Source organism: Cavia porcellus, unplaced genomic scaffold (assembly GCF_034190915.1).
Source record: "Cavia porcellus strain 051 isolate PalLab524CR breed Dunkin Hartley unplaced genomic scaffold, mCavPor4.1 scaffold_31, whole genome shotgun sequence".
NCBI lineage: Eukaryota > Metazoa > Chordata > Mammalia > Rodentia > Caviidae > Cavia > Cavia porcellus.
Window position 1 is genome coordinate 31,452,347 of NW_026947514.1, and position 18,631 is coordinate 31,470,977.

Here is an 18,631-nt window from a genome sequence, read left to right on the forward strand (position 1 = left end):
AAGAATCTGTAACTAGCAAACCTAAAGATTTGTTAAAAGTAGTTATTCGAAGGGAAAGGAGATAACAAAAGAAGAGATCCTTGGCACCGGGAGGGAAGAAAGCACAACAAAACAGAAGAATGGGTATGTAAATTAGGCTATTCTGTTTTCCTGATTTTTCTAAGTTATTTGATAGTTGGAACAAAATCATGACACCATCTGATACTCAAATGGGAGGGGCAAAAGACCTTCATACTTCAAGCACTAAAGTACCTCATTTCTTCAAGTACTAAAATGTTTTTATCAGTATAGTGTGGTAAGTTACATATTTATATTGCAAGTCTCAGAGTAACCTTTATAAAACTATAGCAAGAGATATGTTTTAAAAGGCTATAAGTCAAGACAAAATCTAATAAACATTCAAGTAACCCACAGGAAGGGAAGAAAACAGAAACAAAGCAATGTGAAGTGGATGAAACAGTTAAAAAACATAGCAAAACTGTATATTCCAGCATTAACAATTTCTTAAGGTATAAATGACCTAAGATAGAACTAAATGTCAAAAGATAGGACTAAGCAAAGTGCATGAACATTACTTAACAATATTGTATACAAGAAACAATGTTGTATACAAGAAACTCACTTCAAATTCTATATAAAGTGATTGTAACACATTTACCATATGAATTGATTTTTTAAAAATAAGAGTGGCCACATCTGACAAAGTAGATTTCAGAGCAAAGAGTATTACAATAGACAAAGAGGGACATTACACAATGGTAAAAGATAAACTCAGTAAGATGTTTTAGTTTTTTAGGGTTACTATAAGGAAATACCACAAAGTAGGTGGCTCAAAGTAATAGAAATTTACTGTCTCACAGTTCTGGAACTAGTCATGTGAAATTCAGGGGTCAGCAAGGCCTTTTCTCCCTAAAATCTGGAGCAGAGAATCCTTCCTTGTTTCTTTCAATTTCTGGTGCTTGCTAAGGATAAAAACTCAAACTAGACAAAGGCAGTAGAAAAAAGAAATTTATGATATAGCACTCTGAAATTTACCTGCAAAAAAACCCTCATCAAAATATTAACAAACAAGAGCTGGAGATTTAGCTCAGTGCCTGTGTGGCAAGCGTGAGGTCATGAGTTCAGTCCCTACCCCCCAAAAAATTAACAAGTGGAATCCAAAATGATTTGTTTTTTTTTTTTTTTTTAATTGGTACCGGAGATCGAACTCACGACCGCCTGCTTGCAAGGCAGGTGCTTATGCCACTGAGCTACATCCCCAGCCCTCCAAAATTATATAAAAATAATTATTTACTATGCCACATGGATTTTATTCCAGATACTCATGGCTGGCTCAACATTTGAAAATCAATAACAAAATTTATGTGACCATATCACTTGACAGAGTTATTAACAAAATCCAACACCCATTCATGACAAACACTCTCAGCAAGTGACTTCAACACTTAGGGCCAGGCAAAGAGTTACTAGACTCGACACCAAAAGCTTGATTTCCAAAATAGATAATTTATTAAAAGGAATAATAGCACCTCATCATACATAATAACTTTTGCTGTGCAAATGATCACATGAAGAGAATAAAAAGATGTTATAAAGTAGTATAAAATACTCACAAACTACATATCTACAAGGATTAGCATCTAAAAAATATGAAGTAGTCTCAAAACCAAAAGAAAAACTAAAACAATTCAATCACTTGAATTGTCAGTTCTGTGAGACAATAAGGCAAAATACATGAAGACATTAATCAAAGAGGATACACAGATGGCAGATGAGCACATAAAAAGATGTTCAGCATTATTAGCCATCTGGAAAGCACAAATTAAAGGCACAAAAAGATATGACCACATACCTATGAGGGGGACTAAAATAAAAGATCATGACACAGCACACGCGGCAAGGATACAGAGAAGGTAGCATAAACAGTGCAGCTGCTCTGGAAAACAGTGTGGCAGAGTTTTAAAAAAAGAATACAACCCAACAACTATATTTTTGGGTATTTCAGAAAATAATACTATATTCACACAAAAATATTTATGTGGATGCTTATAACAGGTTCATTTGTAATGCTCTTAGTAACTCTTAGTTACTAAGTTTGTAATTCTTAGTGTTACAAATGAACCTGTTATAAGTATCCATGAAGTAAAAATAGCCTGCATATCTTTTGACAAGTACATGATTAAGCAAATTATATAAAACACAGTTCAGGGCTTAAAAGTGATGAATTCCTGTCAGTATAGAATTGATGTGCGTCAGTCACCTGGAAATTATACCAAACAAAACAAAAATGAATCCCCAATAGTACATACTGCATAATCCCATTTATATAACATTATTAAAATAAAAGAAATTACAGAAGTGGAGAGCAGTTAGTGGTTGGCAGGGGTTAAGGACAGAAGAAAAAGGGGCAACAGGGAGGCAAGTGCTGTTATAAAAGGGTACACAAAGGGTCTTTAAGGGATGGTACACTACTATTCTCAGTCAACTACGATGGTGAGTACATGTAACACATTGGATATTACTGAATAAGCACACACAAATGAATACCACTACAACTGCGGAAATATTAATACGATCAATGAATTCTTATTGATGTTAATACTTTGCTTGTGATTATTATACTGTAACTTTATATGCTTTCTCCACTGGGAAACTACATTGTGTCATACTTTATTATTTTTACAACTGCTTATGAATCGACAATTAGCTAAAAAAATTCAGTCTAGAATGAGCACTTAAAAACTCAAAGGGCTGAGGGGATAGCTCAGTGGAGACAAATGACTGCCTGGCAAGCGTGAGATCATAAGTTTGATCCCCGGTACCAACAAAACAAAAAACTCATCATAAAAAGAGACCAAGCTTGAAAGGTTTCATAAGCTAATTTTACCCAGAGACTAAAAAATAGACCTTTAGAATGAAATACCAACTCCTAAGAAAACTGCAAAAAAGAGAACACTTCAATTTACTTTTAAAAATTGGCCTAATTAGGATGCTTAAATCTAAGTTGGAGAATACAAGAAAGAAAGTTACAGGTCATTTTCAATAACGAACATGGAATTTAAAACTGTAAACAAAACATTAGCAGCTAAATTCAGCAATGTATGAAACAGATAGTATATTAATAACCAAGCTGAATTTATTTCAGTGATATGCTTTAACATCTAAAACTTGTCACTTTCCACTATTGATAAATTAAAGAAGAAATACTATAAAATCAGACAATACAAATATAAATGTCATAATTTACAAATGACATAACTGTGTTTTTAGAAGATACAAAATAATCTAAGAACAGATTATTATTTTAAGACCACTTAGTCAGATAAAATGCTATTAGATAAAATTCAGTTACACAATATAAATTGCATTTTTATATGGCAACAATAAACAGTAAAAAAGAAAGCAATATTTACATGACTATAAATTTTTATTGGTGCATGTTTGTAGTAAATAATTATTACATTCATTGTTAAGAATTGGTACATTTCATGTCTTTATTATTTTTTTAACTTTCCTTTCCTGCTCCATCTCTCCCCTCCCTCTCCCAGCTCTTGTTCCCCTTCTCTTTTGCAAAAGTTCTATCTTCCATTTTGTTATTATGTATCTTTTATTTTGCTCTTAATATACTTATACTTTGGGTTGCTCATAAAGAGAGACCATTCAATATTTAGACTTGTGTATATGATTTATTTCAGTTAATATTATGGCATTAAGTCGTTTATGTTTCCCTATAAATGAATCAAATTTATCTTCTTTGTGGCTGAGTAGTAAGTACTCTATTGCTTATAAAAACTACCTTTCTTTTATTTTGCTCTTTACTTATATTTTGGTTTTTCTCATTGAGACAAATCAGATAGTATTTAAGATTGTGTGTCTGGTTTACTTCACTTAGTATTATGTTTTCAAGGTGCATTTATTTTACTAAAACAATTCAAATTTATCCTTGTTTATACTAAACTACTAATGAAAATAAATATTTAGAAAAAGCAAAAGGGACACAAGACTTTCATTGAGGGAATTATAAATCATTAATGAATTAACTATCCAAGAAAGAGATACATCATGTTCATGGCTAGGAAGGCAAAATAATAAAGATGTTAGCTCTGTCCCAAGGTAACATTATTTATACAATGCGATAACAATTAAATTCCTAGTAAATGTTTTGCTACTATTAAAATAGTCTAAAATGCCTACAGGAGAAAAGAGGGCCAAGAAGAGCGAAGACATTCTTGAAGAAAAATTTCAGCATGGGAGAAATACCTACCAGATTTGTAGTCTTGGAGTATTTCCAGTACTTAAAGAGAGTGTGCTACTGATGGAGAGACAGATGATCTTAGTAAAATAGAAGAAAAGCCTGGAAAGAGATTCATGCAAATATTGAATCTTAACATAGCAAGTTAATAGAAAAAAAGATAATTTTTTTAGTAAATGACACTGGCCTACCTAGTTAACTATAAGGAAAAAATGCAATTATATTCATATACAACAATTAATATCTACAGGATTGATAAAAAACTTAATGTCAAGCAACTGTATAAAAGGTTTCAAAAACAGTAAGAAGTACTTTAAAAGATTCTTCTCCAATCCACAGCCTTTTCACATGCTGATTCTGGGGTCCAGCATGTTCACCGTGCTCTGTCTGCTCCGCTACGAGTCATCCTTCAATTGCAGCTCATATGTTACTTCATCAGAAAAGCTTTCTTTGACTACCCAGGTTTAATCAGATTCCCCTGTTATAAATCCTTAAAAATCTTTTTTCCTCTAAACTCTTTTTTGAAATATACTTTATATAAATTGATAGGCAAGTGCTAGTGCAACCATCACACAGATCAACTCACAAGAAAGCAACTAGTAATTTACAAATTTGTCACTTTCTGGACCTTTCTCTTCTCTGTGAATCTATTTTTGATATGAGTTTTATTCTGATTTTATACTGTAAACTTTTACCATCTTCTCATTTATGATTTAAAGCTCCCCCTGCATACACAGATCCATCATTATCATTTTCCTCTTGAAGAAATTTTGCTGTATTCACCAATATTTTTTTCTTCTAGGTGACTTTCAGAAAAACATTATTAAGTAATCTGATTTCTATAATGTAAATTCAACTGATGTAGGGGATTGGTAATTATTTAATTGGTGATGTACTGACTTTTACCTATAAAAGCTTCCCATTTGATGTCCTATAGCTCAACATCTTTTACACTGATTTGTCCAGTTTTAATGGCTGGGAAGGAGAATGAGAACAAATCCATGGCAACTTTGGAAGCCATGTGCGCAAGACAGAGGAACCACAAGATATCGGGTCCCTAAATGTATTCAGAGAAAAGCTCCTTAATCTGAAATACTCATGACTTTTTGAGAGGAATCAGTAAATGTTCATTAGGTGAAACCATTGAAATTTTGAGGCTGTACATTATGACAGGTAACCAGTTCTAACCAGTACACAATTTAGATGGCCTCGTAGCTAAAACTATACCATTTTAACTTAATTTAGATTATATATTATTTACAATTATATATCATATCAACACATTGATACTGAAAAAATAAGAAATTAGGAAAATTAAATTTAAATCTTAGTAATATGGCCATTGAATGATAGCCATTTTTAAACATTTGATTTCTATTTTTTTGGTTGTCTATCACCCAGTCTCTGGTATTTTCCATACTGTGATAAAAAATCAATTTAAGGAAACAGTCAGTATAGATAAAAGACAACCTACAGAGTGGGAGAAAATATTTGCAAATTATTCATCAGGCAAGAGATTTTAATATCTAAAATGTATAAAGTACTAAAAAATCTTGATACACACAACTACTTAAATCACACCAAAGATATGAATAGGCATTTCTTTTTTTTTTTTTAGGTAGCAATAATACATATGTTCAGAGAAAAAAATAAACAGTAAGAAATCACTAGTTGGTGTTTACATATTGTCGTTTTACAAATAGTTGTTCAAGATACACAAATGGAACATGTAAAGTGGGAATTCAAACAGCGAGACCGCAAACAGTTCTGTTCAACTGTCCAACAAAAACTTAGAAACATAGTTGTCAATCCTATACACTTAAACATACATGCAGTCATCCATAGCTTCATTTATGTTTAGATTAAGCAAACTAAAGCAGGTTAAAATTATTCTGAACAAAGAATAATAGTATTGCTAGATTTCACATCATGACACTCCGTGATCAGCACTGGGTACTCTAGTGTCTTTTTTTAAAAAATTTAATTTAAAGAAAGACTAAACAAAACAGAAAATGGGTAGAAATAATACATAATTTCAAAGAAAAAAATAAACAGTAAGAAACCACTAGTTGACAATTACAGATTGTCTTCGGATAAATAGTTACTCAAGATACTAAAGTGGAGCTTATAAAGTGTGGATCCAAACAGTGAGATTGTAACCAGTTCTGTTCAACTATCCAACAGAAACTTAGAAATATGGTTATTTTATCAATCCTATACACTTACACATACATGCAGTTATCCATCTCTTCAATTATGCTGACATTAAATAAATCCAAGCAGGCTAATATCACTCTGAACAAAGAATAATACTATTGTTGGGTTTCACATTATGATACTTCAGGATCAGCACTGGGTATTTTAGTGTCTCTTTTTCTTCAAAGTATCTGTTCATTTCATCATGTGTCATATGATCAGTTCTCATAAACTATTTATAGATTCTACACATGCATGAGTCTTAACATGTATTTCTATCCTTTCTCTATTAGAGGGAGAAACAAAACGAAGCAAGGCAAAGCAAAACATATTCCTGTAAACACATGAAATGAAATAAACCGTTGTACAAAGAGTTCTACCATGGTTCCTGTGTTGTCTCTTGTTATCTCCAATAGAACTGGATATATCATCAGACATAGTATAATTGAATATATCAGTACATAACAGTATTAATAAAAACACAATTTTGTATATAGTATAGAACTTCAAAAACCAGCAGTTATCAAACCAGAATGTGTATTGTAGAGTCTTGTCATCTTCACTGTAGTTGCCTATACTCTCAGACTTGATACTATCAATCATATCAGTTTTGAATAAAATCTTTTCTGCCTCATTTCTGTTATGCTCTTTTTTTGCCATCAGTTGTCTGCTTATCTTTTTCATTCTGTTTTCTGCTCCATTCACTGAAGCCTCTCTGCCACTGTTCCTGGAATCCTAGCACTTTTCTCTTTGTCTAGAATGCCCTGCAGTATTCTCTGTAGAGTTGGATTGGTGGTTGCGAATTTCCCAAGTTCCTCTTTGTCTTGGAAACATCTTGTTTCTCCATTAATTTCTAGAGACAGTTTAGCAGGGTATATCAATCTGGGATGGAGGTTATTTTCTTTCAGGCTTGGAATATTTCGCTCCGGGCTCTTCTTGACTTGATGGTTTGTGTAGAGAAGTCTGCCGTTATTCTGATGGGCCTTCCTCTATAGGTTATCTGTTTCTTGTCTCTAACAGCTTTTAATATTTTGTTCTTGTATTGAATTTCTGGGATCTTGATTGTTATATGCCTGGGTGTAGCTCTGATTTGGTTGTAGGTGGCTGGAGTTCTGTATGCCTCATATATCAGAATAACATTTCCTTTTCCTATGTTTGGGAAATTTTCTTTAATTATTTATGTGAATAACCTTTGTAGTTCCTTTGTACCCCTGCTTCTTCATTCACATTCTTTATTCTCAAGTTATAGGTCCTTTTGTCATGTTCTAGTCTTTGTATTGTTACTGCTTATTTCCTTGTTATTTTAAAAACTTTTCCCTTTCATACTCCCACATTGCAAAATTGCCCTCCAGTTTGGATAATCTATCCTCAGTTTTTTTCAAGGTGATTTGCCATCTTTCTGTAGAGTTTTTAATTTCCTGGTGATCTGTTTGAGTCTGCTTCATGTATTCTATATTTTTTTTATATTCTTCACCAAATAATTCTCTCCTTTGTTTGAGTTTCTCCCTTCTTCTGTCTATGTCTGCTTGAGGGGTGCTTAGTATCTCTTTTATTATTTATTTGGCTAAATATTTCACTTTTGAAGTGGTTTATGAGGTCCCAAATATATTTCTTTATGTCCACTGGTGCTGTGTCTATTGCATGTTTGCTGTTCTCATTCTCCTTTGTATTTACCTGTCCTGCGTCAATGTTCTCAGGGTTGGGGCCTGGGGACTTTTTGTTGTTGCTTCCTCTTCCTGTCTTTTTTTTCTTCTTCCAGGAGGCCCCAGTTTCTTTCTTTGTTGGTTACAATTCTTCTGAAGTGCGCTGGCTAGATGACCCTTCACACTGCTGTGTGCTAGTGAGTTGCAGACAGGGACAGTATATGCTGGCCCCTCCCTTCCAGATCAGTCAAGCTGCTGTGGCCTGCATTACTGTATTACTTTGTGCTGCCTCCCCTACAGACCAGCCAAACCTCCCAGGCCACACTGGGCCAGTGTGGTTAGTTTGTGCCACCGCTGCAGGGACTTGACCTCAGATAACCTATTGGGTCTCAGCTAGGTCACGTGACCCAGGCCTAGCTCACTCCACCAATCCCATTCAGGAAGGGAGCAATTGACTGAAGTTGCTGCTGCCCCTTGTACTTGCCAGTCCTGCCCTGTCCCAGAATGTTGTCCACCGGAGCCCCCCTATTTATGTAATGGCTCCACTCCTATCACTTACCACAGGTCGATGTAGGCAACCCACCAACTCAGCTCTCTGTTCAGCTTGCAGACTTCCGAACTCAATGTAACTGCACCTCCAGTGAGTCAAAGCAGTGGGACCTCAGACGGCTTGGCAAGTTGCAGTGGGACCCGGCAAGTTGCAGTGGGACAACGGCAAGTCATGATGGGACCCCAGCAAGTAATGGTGGGACTTCAGCCAGTGGTGGCGGGACCTCGAATGGTCAGCAAGTTGCCTTAATTTCTTCTTGGGATGAGAGACTTCATCTCCCTCTGTTTGCAGCTCCCCTCTCTGTATTATGTTGAATTCTAAGTTGACTATCTATGAATAGGCATTTCTCAACAAAGACATACAAATGGCCAAGTATATGTAAAAATGCTTAATATCAGTAATCAACAGTGTGGTACAAATCAAACCACAACTAGAAACTATTTATCTCAATCAGAGTGGCTATTATCACAGCAAAAACAAAAATAATAAATGCTGGCAAGGATGTGGAGAAAGGGAAACTTATATACTGTTTTGGGGGGTATAAACTAAAATAGTCCTTATGAAAAATAGTATGGAGATTCCTTAATATATAAAACTATAATTACTATATGATCCAGAAAATCCATTATTGGGTATAAATACAAGGGAATTATATCAAAGAGATACTTGCATTCCCATATTAATTGTAGCACTACTTACAATAGCGAACATATAGAATCAACCAAAGTGTCTCTTCACAGATAAATGGATAAGAAACATGTAGGATATGTATACATTTGATATCACTCAACCATGGAAAATGAACTCCTGTAATTCGCAGCACCTTGGGTAGAACTGGAGAGCATTAAGTTAAAGGAAGTAGTTCCAACTGGAAAGACAGATACCACATGTGTTACTCATTTTTGGAAACAAAAAGTTGCTGTCATAGAAGGATGGAGTAGAAAAATCCTCACCAGGGAGTTGGAAGGGATTAGAGGTGAGAGACAGAAAGAGGTCAGTTAAGGGACACAAAATTATACTTAGCAAAGAGTCATTAGTTCTGGTTTTGCACAGCAAAGTAGGATAACATGTTTACAACAATCTAATTAATTTAAAATGAATTAGGAGGATATGAAGGTCCCAAATACAAATGATTAATAGTTAATGTTTCAGGAGATAAAAGTGCTTGTAACTCTGACTTGATCATTATATATTACATACATATATTGAATTACCATAGTGTATGCCATAAATATATACAAATACTGTATCTCAAAAATTTACTTATACTTCCTAAGTTCCCACTTGCCCATGTAGTAGAGCTGACAGATTTGCCAAGCAAAAATATAGTGTCCCCAGTGCAGTTTAAATTTTGAATAATTAACAAATAATTTATATGTATGTCCCATGTAATATGTAAGTATTTATAGTATAACTGTTTATCTGAAATCCAAATTGAATTAGACATCCTGAATCCTATTTGTTATCCCCACCACACAAGGATTTGATATCGTGCGTTCTGTGCCCCAGTTGTTTTATCTGTTTCATGTGTTAAGAAATGACCCCCAGGCTGGGCATGGTGGTGCACTCCTGTAATCCCAGAACTCCGCAGGCTGATTCAGAAGCATCACATGTTCGATCCCAGCCTGGTCAATTTAGCAACTTAGTGGGACTTTGTCTCAAATTAAAAATCACAAAGGGGTAGGGATGTAGCTCAGTATGAGCTCAGTAGTATGAGCTCAGTAGTATGATTTCTCCCTGCTGTCTAGCTGTCTCACAGGATCTTTCTTGCTAGTGGTCCTCATTTAAAAAAAAAAAAAAGAGCCCAGCTAAACCTTTTTTATATAGTAGCTTCACAGACAAGAAATAAGATTCATAGACAACAAATAAAACAGGCCTGAAGATCACAGTCATCTCAGATTCCCTTATTGGACACATCTTTCCCCAGCTCCTCACATGTCTTCACATGGTAGAAAGAATTCATTTCATCACTAGGAGAACTTTGGATATTTCTGTCTCCCTAAATCCACATTCAGTTTCCCCAAAACTTTATGAAATGCCTCTGTAGCATAGGCATTGGATAGTTTTCCAAGTCTTGTCCTGGGAAAACCTCCTCCAGGAAGAAAAGTCCAAGTTTCAGTCATGGGTATAAAAGTTTTATGAAAAAAGTACAAAATTCATGCAGTGTCCCAAAGAATAAAGACTAAAAGTAACATTGCTTTTAATGTCAAATGATATAGCACAAACTGTCTTGTCTTTCATAACCACTGTCACCGATTTCCCCATTACTCACTTATGTTTGCAACTATCATTTGTATCCCACAGTCATGGACCAGCCACTGTTACCTCAGTGGTAAAGTTTCTGTGTGCTACTTCAGAACTAGAGGGGAAGGAAGTTACCATAATAAGACAGTCAAATGGATAACGCAGTGCTGGGCCCACCACTGTTACTTTGCAGAATTTTTTTTAACATTTCAAGTAACAAATATTCAAGATAATTTAAATAATTTAGTATTGGGTAAATCCTCAGAACCTGCATGGCGTTGATAAATATTTCCTAATTTATTACTACCTTTCAGGGTATACATTTTCAGTTTACATCTCTTGCTATAGAAGAAACTATATCTTCATCTTCAGAGACCTCTATATCTTTGTCCTCAGCCAGATAATTAGATCAGATCACAATAGTCTAGCAGTCATGGCTTCAGGGCTCTTCTGTCCTAAGTAATTTTCACACATGGACATCAATCATCTAGCCCACACTGAGCTAAGCCCTGGCCAGTCCAATTACTTTTTATAATCTCCATGCATAAAGGAAGAGCCTGCCTCAAGTCCTTCCTGCAGTTTTTGGTTACTCAGATCCAGATATCAGCCACACAATTAATCAGAAAGGAACACCAGTAGCTTCCCAGGAAATACTTGGCAAAGCAGCTGTCTCGATTCCTTTCTTGTTGCTGGGTCATAATACCTAACACCTACAATTTAAAAGAGGAGAAATTTTGGATGCTACTGTTAGTTCACTGTTGGCTGCTTCCAAGGTAGAAACAAGATGTAGAGGAGCATGGTGGAGCCAGGGAGCAAAGAAAGAAGGGTGGGGCCAAGGACAAGAATAACGCGCCCTCCCTGGCCAGGCCTGTGCCCCCTCCAACCGGACCTCCCCTCCTAACAGCACAGTCAGCTTCGGAACACATCAGTGGGTGACTCCACTGATGGGTACAGCGCCCCCATGATCAGCACCTTCCAAACACATGCGATTTGGGGGGCATTTTCCATCTAAACCATAGCAACAGTGTTTCCTAAATTCACGTAGGCAAGCGACAACATTTTTTGCCATCATCGCCTTGAACCCACGGAAAAAAAATTATAGAATCTCAGGTGTAGCACTGATTTAAACACACTTGTGAAAGCTCCTTCCAAGACAGATCACTTGATCTGAATTACTCAAATCAGGTTGGGTTAAGAGTGTCTTCCCACAGCCAAAAGGTAAAATTGATTCTTCACTTCTCTAGACTAAAAAAGAATAATAAAAGCTGACAATTTTTAAGATTCCAAGATTCTAAATGTTCTAGCTTAAATAACTGCATGTAAATATAAACATAGACTATAAACATTGTATATAATTTTAATAAAATAATTCTACTGTCTATGATACCTTAAAATCTGTTCTCTTCACTTTATCTCCATATTACTAATATGGTTTGATGTGAGAGTGGCTACTTCTGTAGTGATTTATCAGTGATTTTGTGGTATTCAGCCCTATGAATATAGTTAATTCCTTATACTGCGCTTAGACATCTAGGTTGTTCCCTGATTTGCTAAGACAACAATAATGTGATGAAAATCCTTGTAAATTAAATTTTTTTGTTCTGGAAAATTTTTATAGGTGTGGCTCCTCTAGTGCTTTTAACCTTTGGAAATAATCTATTTGTAACAAAAAGTTTAAATATTCTGATTTGAATATTCCGTTTATTTCCTGAAGATCCTGACACAGAAGCTACTATTTATCAGTATTTACTACATTTTTTATACTTTACTTTCTTTATTTATATAACCCAACAGACTTTGGTGATTGGTGTTATTACCCTCATTTAAGAAATGAAGCTTAGCTCAGAATATAGCTCGGCGGCACAGTGCCTGCCTGGCAAGTGTGAGGTTGTGAGCTCAACTCCTAGTACCAAAAAAAAAAAAAAAAAAAAAAAATCCCACAAAATGAAGCTTACAAAAGTAAAATAATATACTTGAAGTCACAGCTACTTAATAGTAGAACTAAAATTTATATGACTTTAAACTTAAACATATTAATTAATACCACATTCTAATGGGTCTTTATGATTTGATTTTTGTAGACACCCAGTAACATTTTAGGTGCTTGAAGGAACTCAGGCATTTAAAACTGCCAATGAATGAATGTGCAGAATGAATGGCTACTCACCAATGAGAACTTGGTAAAAATTGAAATGTTCCATTATCACATAGCTAAACCAAGAGGTGTTTCCAATTTCTCTTGGTCCTGAAAGCACATAATTTGTATGTGTGCTGTGCAATGAATGCATGCTCAAGCTAAACTTTTTACTCTCCCCAGTGCTTGTTCAAAGTTCTTGCAATAGATTTATGCACGAGTCCAACCCTTGTCTCTGTTAGCTGTCAACACATAAGTACCAGTACCATGCTTTGTACTTAACAACAAAGAACACATTTAAGCAGCACATTACATTGTCTGTACTCAAGGGATTGTGGCTAACACAGACTCTGACTAGCCCCTGTTTGCATACTCTCAGATCTAAATTTATCTAGAAAGAAGGGTTTGCACCAGCGGAAGCACAAATGCATCCTGTTAACCTCCCTGGTCACCCCCTGACATTGAACTGCTTAGCTTGCAGTTTGCATTACCACCCTCCTAAGAATGTCCTTCCCAAAGCTGGACCTTTCTTTCACTCATTGTCCATCCTCAGCATACCTCCATCAGGGCTGGGTCATTTGCAAGAAAGAATGCCTTTAACCATAAAACGCTTTCTTTTTTCTTATGAAAGATTCTTAAAGTAGGAAGTCCCAGAATTTATTAGCAATCTAAAAATGTGATCAATGTGGTGGTCCCCCACTTCCTGAGGTATGAAGGAGCCAGAGAAAGTAATTTGGAAAGGAACAAATTATTTATTAAAGCGCAGGCCTGGCGATGCAGCCTCCAGTAGCCAATATGGAAGCCTGCGCCTAACACCTAAAGGGCAGGGTTTTTATCCTGTAAACCGCAAACAGCTGCTGGTCTCACAATGCAGGGGGGGTGCAGTTTGCAGCGCACTACAGAACAGGAAGTACAGGAATGCGGGGGTTACATTTCTTGGGAAGAACAAGGTTCAGGTGGGCTAACAAGCAAGTTTAGATTAGGCAAACATCCTGTTCTGCTCTTAAAGTTAACCTTTGATCTTTCTCTTGCCTCCGGGGAGACTTATGAGGGTTTTTTTTAAATATAGGTTACAACAATCAAGAGCCCAGACTATCTTTCGATTCCTGCCTCCGTAGCCTGCGGACTTTTCATCCACATGCTAGTCGCCTCACTCTCAGAAGATGACTGCTACAGCTCTTGGTGTTAGATCTTTGCACTACGTTAAAAGATATGGAAAAATAAAAGACAAATGGGACACAGCTTAAGCCTTTGCCAAACCGAGCCTCTCCCTGTCCTATTTCTCCTGATCCCACCTTAAGTTTGTGGTGTATGAGAAAGGGATTACCATATACATTAGTCTACTTTTCACCCCTGTGATGAAGTACTTCATACTATTTATGAAGATATGAAGGTTTATTTAGCTTACTGTTCTGGAGGTTGAATGTGCAGAGGACATAGTCCAGTCTTTGTGAAGCCTGTCCCTTGGCTACATCATCTTACGGTATAGATCAAAATGGTATGCATATGGGAGCAAAGACAGAGGCTGGTAAAAACAGCCTTGCCTCCTTCAGAATAACCGTCCCTGGAGAACTCAAGGGATCTCAATTGAGAACTACCTTCTAATAGCACATTCCAACCAACCAAAAACCTCTCACTAGGACCTACTTTGTAAGGATTCTACAGCACCTCTCCATAGTGCCTTCCTGGACACCACATCTCTAATCCTCGAACCGTTAGAGGGACACCATAAAACCATAGCTAAGCCATAGCCCTACACGATGCTAAATTTAAAACTGCAGCTACCAAATGATATCAGATATGCCCTGAAATATGTGCAAAATTAGGTAAAATCAGAAGACATAAGAGTAGTTATTGCCAGGTGGTGATATTTGGATGATTTTTTTATATGATTTTCTACGTATCTAATTTCACAACAACAAATATGAGCTGCTTTCATAATTAGAAAAAAATCATTGGAGATTTTTTTTTCTTTTTTTAATCAGTGTCAGAGAACAGCTGGCCTGAGCCCATCTTAGGAAGGAACAAACCTTTCAAGAGTTATTTTCTTTTCATCAAGTAGTGCATTTCTCACTGGCGAAAGGGAGGTGGGTAATCAATAGATCTACACCAGAAGTTGTGTGATGATTTCCTAGGGGAGACACTGCCTGGGAGCTTGAAGTCTGTTCTGTCTGGCCGGATGCTGCACCTGAATCCCTGGGGAATTCAGCGGATTAATCACTGTGCTCTTTAACTTAATGTCCTCCAGGTTTATGCACAGTTATTATGTGTCAATCAAAAATAAAATGTTAAAAAATCGCAGTGCTGGTATTTGATTTCTGAACTGTAGGAAGACATACGATAGACCAAGTCCGCTGCATGTAGATGACCAAACTCCATGGAAGGAAACACTTTCCATCAGGCAGAGGATTATTAAACCAGGAGGAATCAGGATGTGCTCTCTAGGCAGAAAGGACTCAGAGAAGATGAAATCAAGTTAAACACCTCAGAACTGCACCAGCCTCCAGAGCTTCTGCCCCTCCCTCAACCTCTCTTCCCACTTTCCCCATCATTGCTTGGGCTCCAGCTGGCTGCTTTTTGTTCCCCAGACACAACTGCTCCTTCTCAGTCCCCAAACCTGTGTTTGAATCACCGCTTCATTGGATTCGATTACTGCTCAAATGTTACCTCCTTAGAGAGCCTTTCTGTCTTAGTTTCTGCTGCTGTAACAAAAGTACCATAGACTGGGTGGTTTAAACAACAGATGAAGGTTGAGAAGTCCAAGGTGAAAGTGCTGATATGTTCATTTCTGAAGTGGGCCCTCTTCCTGGGCTTCAGAGGATTCCCTCTTTGCATGTCTTCACATGAAGAGGAGGAGGAGAGAAAAAGAGCTTGGGTTCTTTGTTTCATTAGAAGGACCAGTTCTATCATGGAGGCCCTATCCCATGTCCTCAATCAAACCTGATTGCCTTCCAAAGGCCACTCTACCAAATACCATGCCTTGAGGATTATTCTGTATACAAAGGGGGGTTAATTCAGTCCATTGTATCTTCCTTGAAATTCATCCTAAACTGCTATCAAAACATCTCCCACCAAACTCTAACACCTCATTCAGCTGGCATTTTCTTCAGATCACTAATTTTTTCATTTGAAGTTTCATAAAAAATATGCCCTCACTTATTTATTGATCATCCCTGTCCTCTATTATAATAGAAACACAATGAGAGCAAGAAAGTCCGCATGTTTATGTATGGTACAGTACTACAGCACTGCAGGGTGTAGCCAGCTTTCAATAAGTAATTACATAGTCAATCAACAGATGACCAACGTATGTCTCTTGCTTCACTTGAAAGGGGGGTTTTGTGGCAACATTACTGCCCCTCACCAAGGTAGGTATGTCAGGTGAGTATGAAAGCAGGGTATCCTGGGTGAGTCAAGGTGGGATAATTCAGGGTGCGCCTGGTGTTTTAATATTCCTTCCCTCCGCTTACCTCTGCCCTTCCCCGTCACTATTTGTGGTCACTGCTACACAGCACAGCCCTCTCCTTTACCTCACTTTCTTTTATTCGTCTTCATTTCCTTTCTTCTATCCTCTTCTCTGGGGGATTCCCTCAGATCCTCAGCCCTTTTCTGGGCATCTCTGTGTGTTCACTGTGACCCGAACCTGTCATTTCCCCTGTGGACCTAGCCTCCGAGACTCAGAGCCTGCGACTCATGTCCATGTGACCTGTGATGTCTCCCACAGAAAGGCATTTTCAATTAACCCCTAATACTTCATGTGGCACTACAACAACTTCCTCTCTCCTAAGGAAAAGTAAAGCAGAAGAGACTGTCCTGCTCTCAGACCTCCTACCGATGAGAATGCTGTTTCAACAAATACCAGGGACCGAGAAGCTCCTGTGGAGCAGAGATTACGCAGTGGAGGAAGTATCCCTGAGCTGGAGGTTAGAACATGGATCCTCATCTCAACATTTCTATCAGCTATGTGCTCCTAAGCAAATCATGTAATCACTGATAAGCCTCTCTCTCTAATCTTTCAAATTGGAGAATATCCACCTTCAGGAGTTATTATTAGTTTCCCAGAAGAAAATACTGCATGATACAGTTTAAAATTGTGAAATGCTATGCAAACATCAGATAGTTATAGCATTTTTAAAAAATGAAATGATACAAGATTGGGAAGCAGATGACTTCCACTAGCTACATCCCAAAGACCTCACTGGGGTTTAATAGCTTGTTACTTCTCAAAAGAAGAAGTAATCCAGGCTTCAGAGGCTTCCAGGTACTCATGGAGGCACGCAGATAGATGCATTTGGAGGCTGTTAGGTAGATGACATTGGAGCCTATCAGGCAGACACCGGGCTGGTGAACCTTAGAAAGTGGAGACGGAGTCTCAGATGCTCCACTGAGTTGCTGAGGCCCAATCTAGGGAGGTCACTAAGCTCCCTAATGGCACCCTGCTGGCAACAGGGCTGCAGGCTCTGAGATCCGCATTGCTGCCTCAGTTGGCCCTGTCATTCTTTACCTCTGACCTGGTGAGGCCTTTTGGGAGCCCCTAGAAAAGAAGGTGGCTGCCAACAAATGAGGCTGCTGGGCCGCAGCTCACACAGGACGGGAAGAGGTGGGTGAGGGTCACTGGGATCTCATTGGGTCAACAGTCAAGGAAAGTGGAGAAGAAAAACACTTGAGCCACTTAGGAATTTAAGCCATTCTGAAGGTTTTACTTAAAAAAAAAAAAGGAAGAAGAAAGAAAGAGGTAGGAGAGGACTGAGAGTCCTGAGGTTGGGGCATCCTGGGAAAGGCTGCTGCCCAGAGACCAGACATCCCTGCTTCCCTCACTTCTCCTCTTAAGGAGCAGAGACAGAAGCTGAGAACCGCTTCAGGCAGCTCAAAGCCAAAACAAAATTTAAAAAACAAGTAAAAAACAGCTGCTTTAGGTACCAAGTGCAAGAGGGCAGGAGAACTTCAAAGTTTAAGAACTGAACAAAGAGCAGGTTTAGCAAACAGTGTTAGCCTTAGATTACTTAGTGACTTAGGAACAGGGAGGAGAAAAGGGTAATTAAATTAAGTGTAAATTAAATTATTTTTATATATAATAAATTATGTATGGCATTGTGTATATATGCAATGTGTAACTAAATTTATAAAAATTGTTTATAACGATTCAATCAGAAATACAAAATATATGCCAAAGAATTTACAAAACAAAATGATTTCTAAAAAGGTACTGCCAAGTTTTTCTATCTCTATACTAGATTCTAACTGAACTTTAACAGTTGCTAGCTTGGTGTGACTGTGAATGCCTGTAATCCCAGCATTTGGGAGGCTGAGGCAGGAGGATCTGCAAGTTCAAAACCAGCCTGAACTACATAGTGAGACCCTGTCTCCAAAAACACACAAATGAAAAACATTTATTAAAATGTAATACTTGACAAAATTCACAGATGTAATCAATACTAAATTTAAAGTACAGTTATATCTAATGGTCCCACTAAATTTAAATCCTTGCCCCCATAATGTTGAGGGGATAACTAAATATAAACTAAAGAAAAAAAGTATGCTTCACTTTGACTATAGGCTTGCCTGAAATTTTCCATAATCACAATTGCCATTGCTGCAAAAGATTCAGTGCA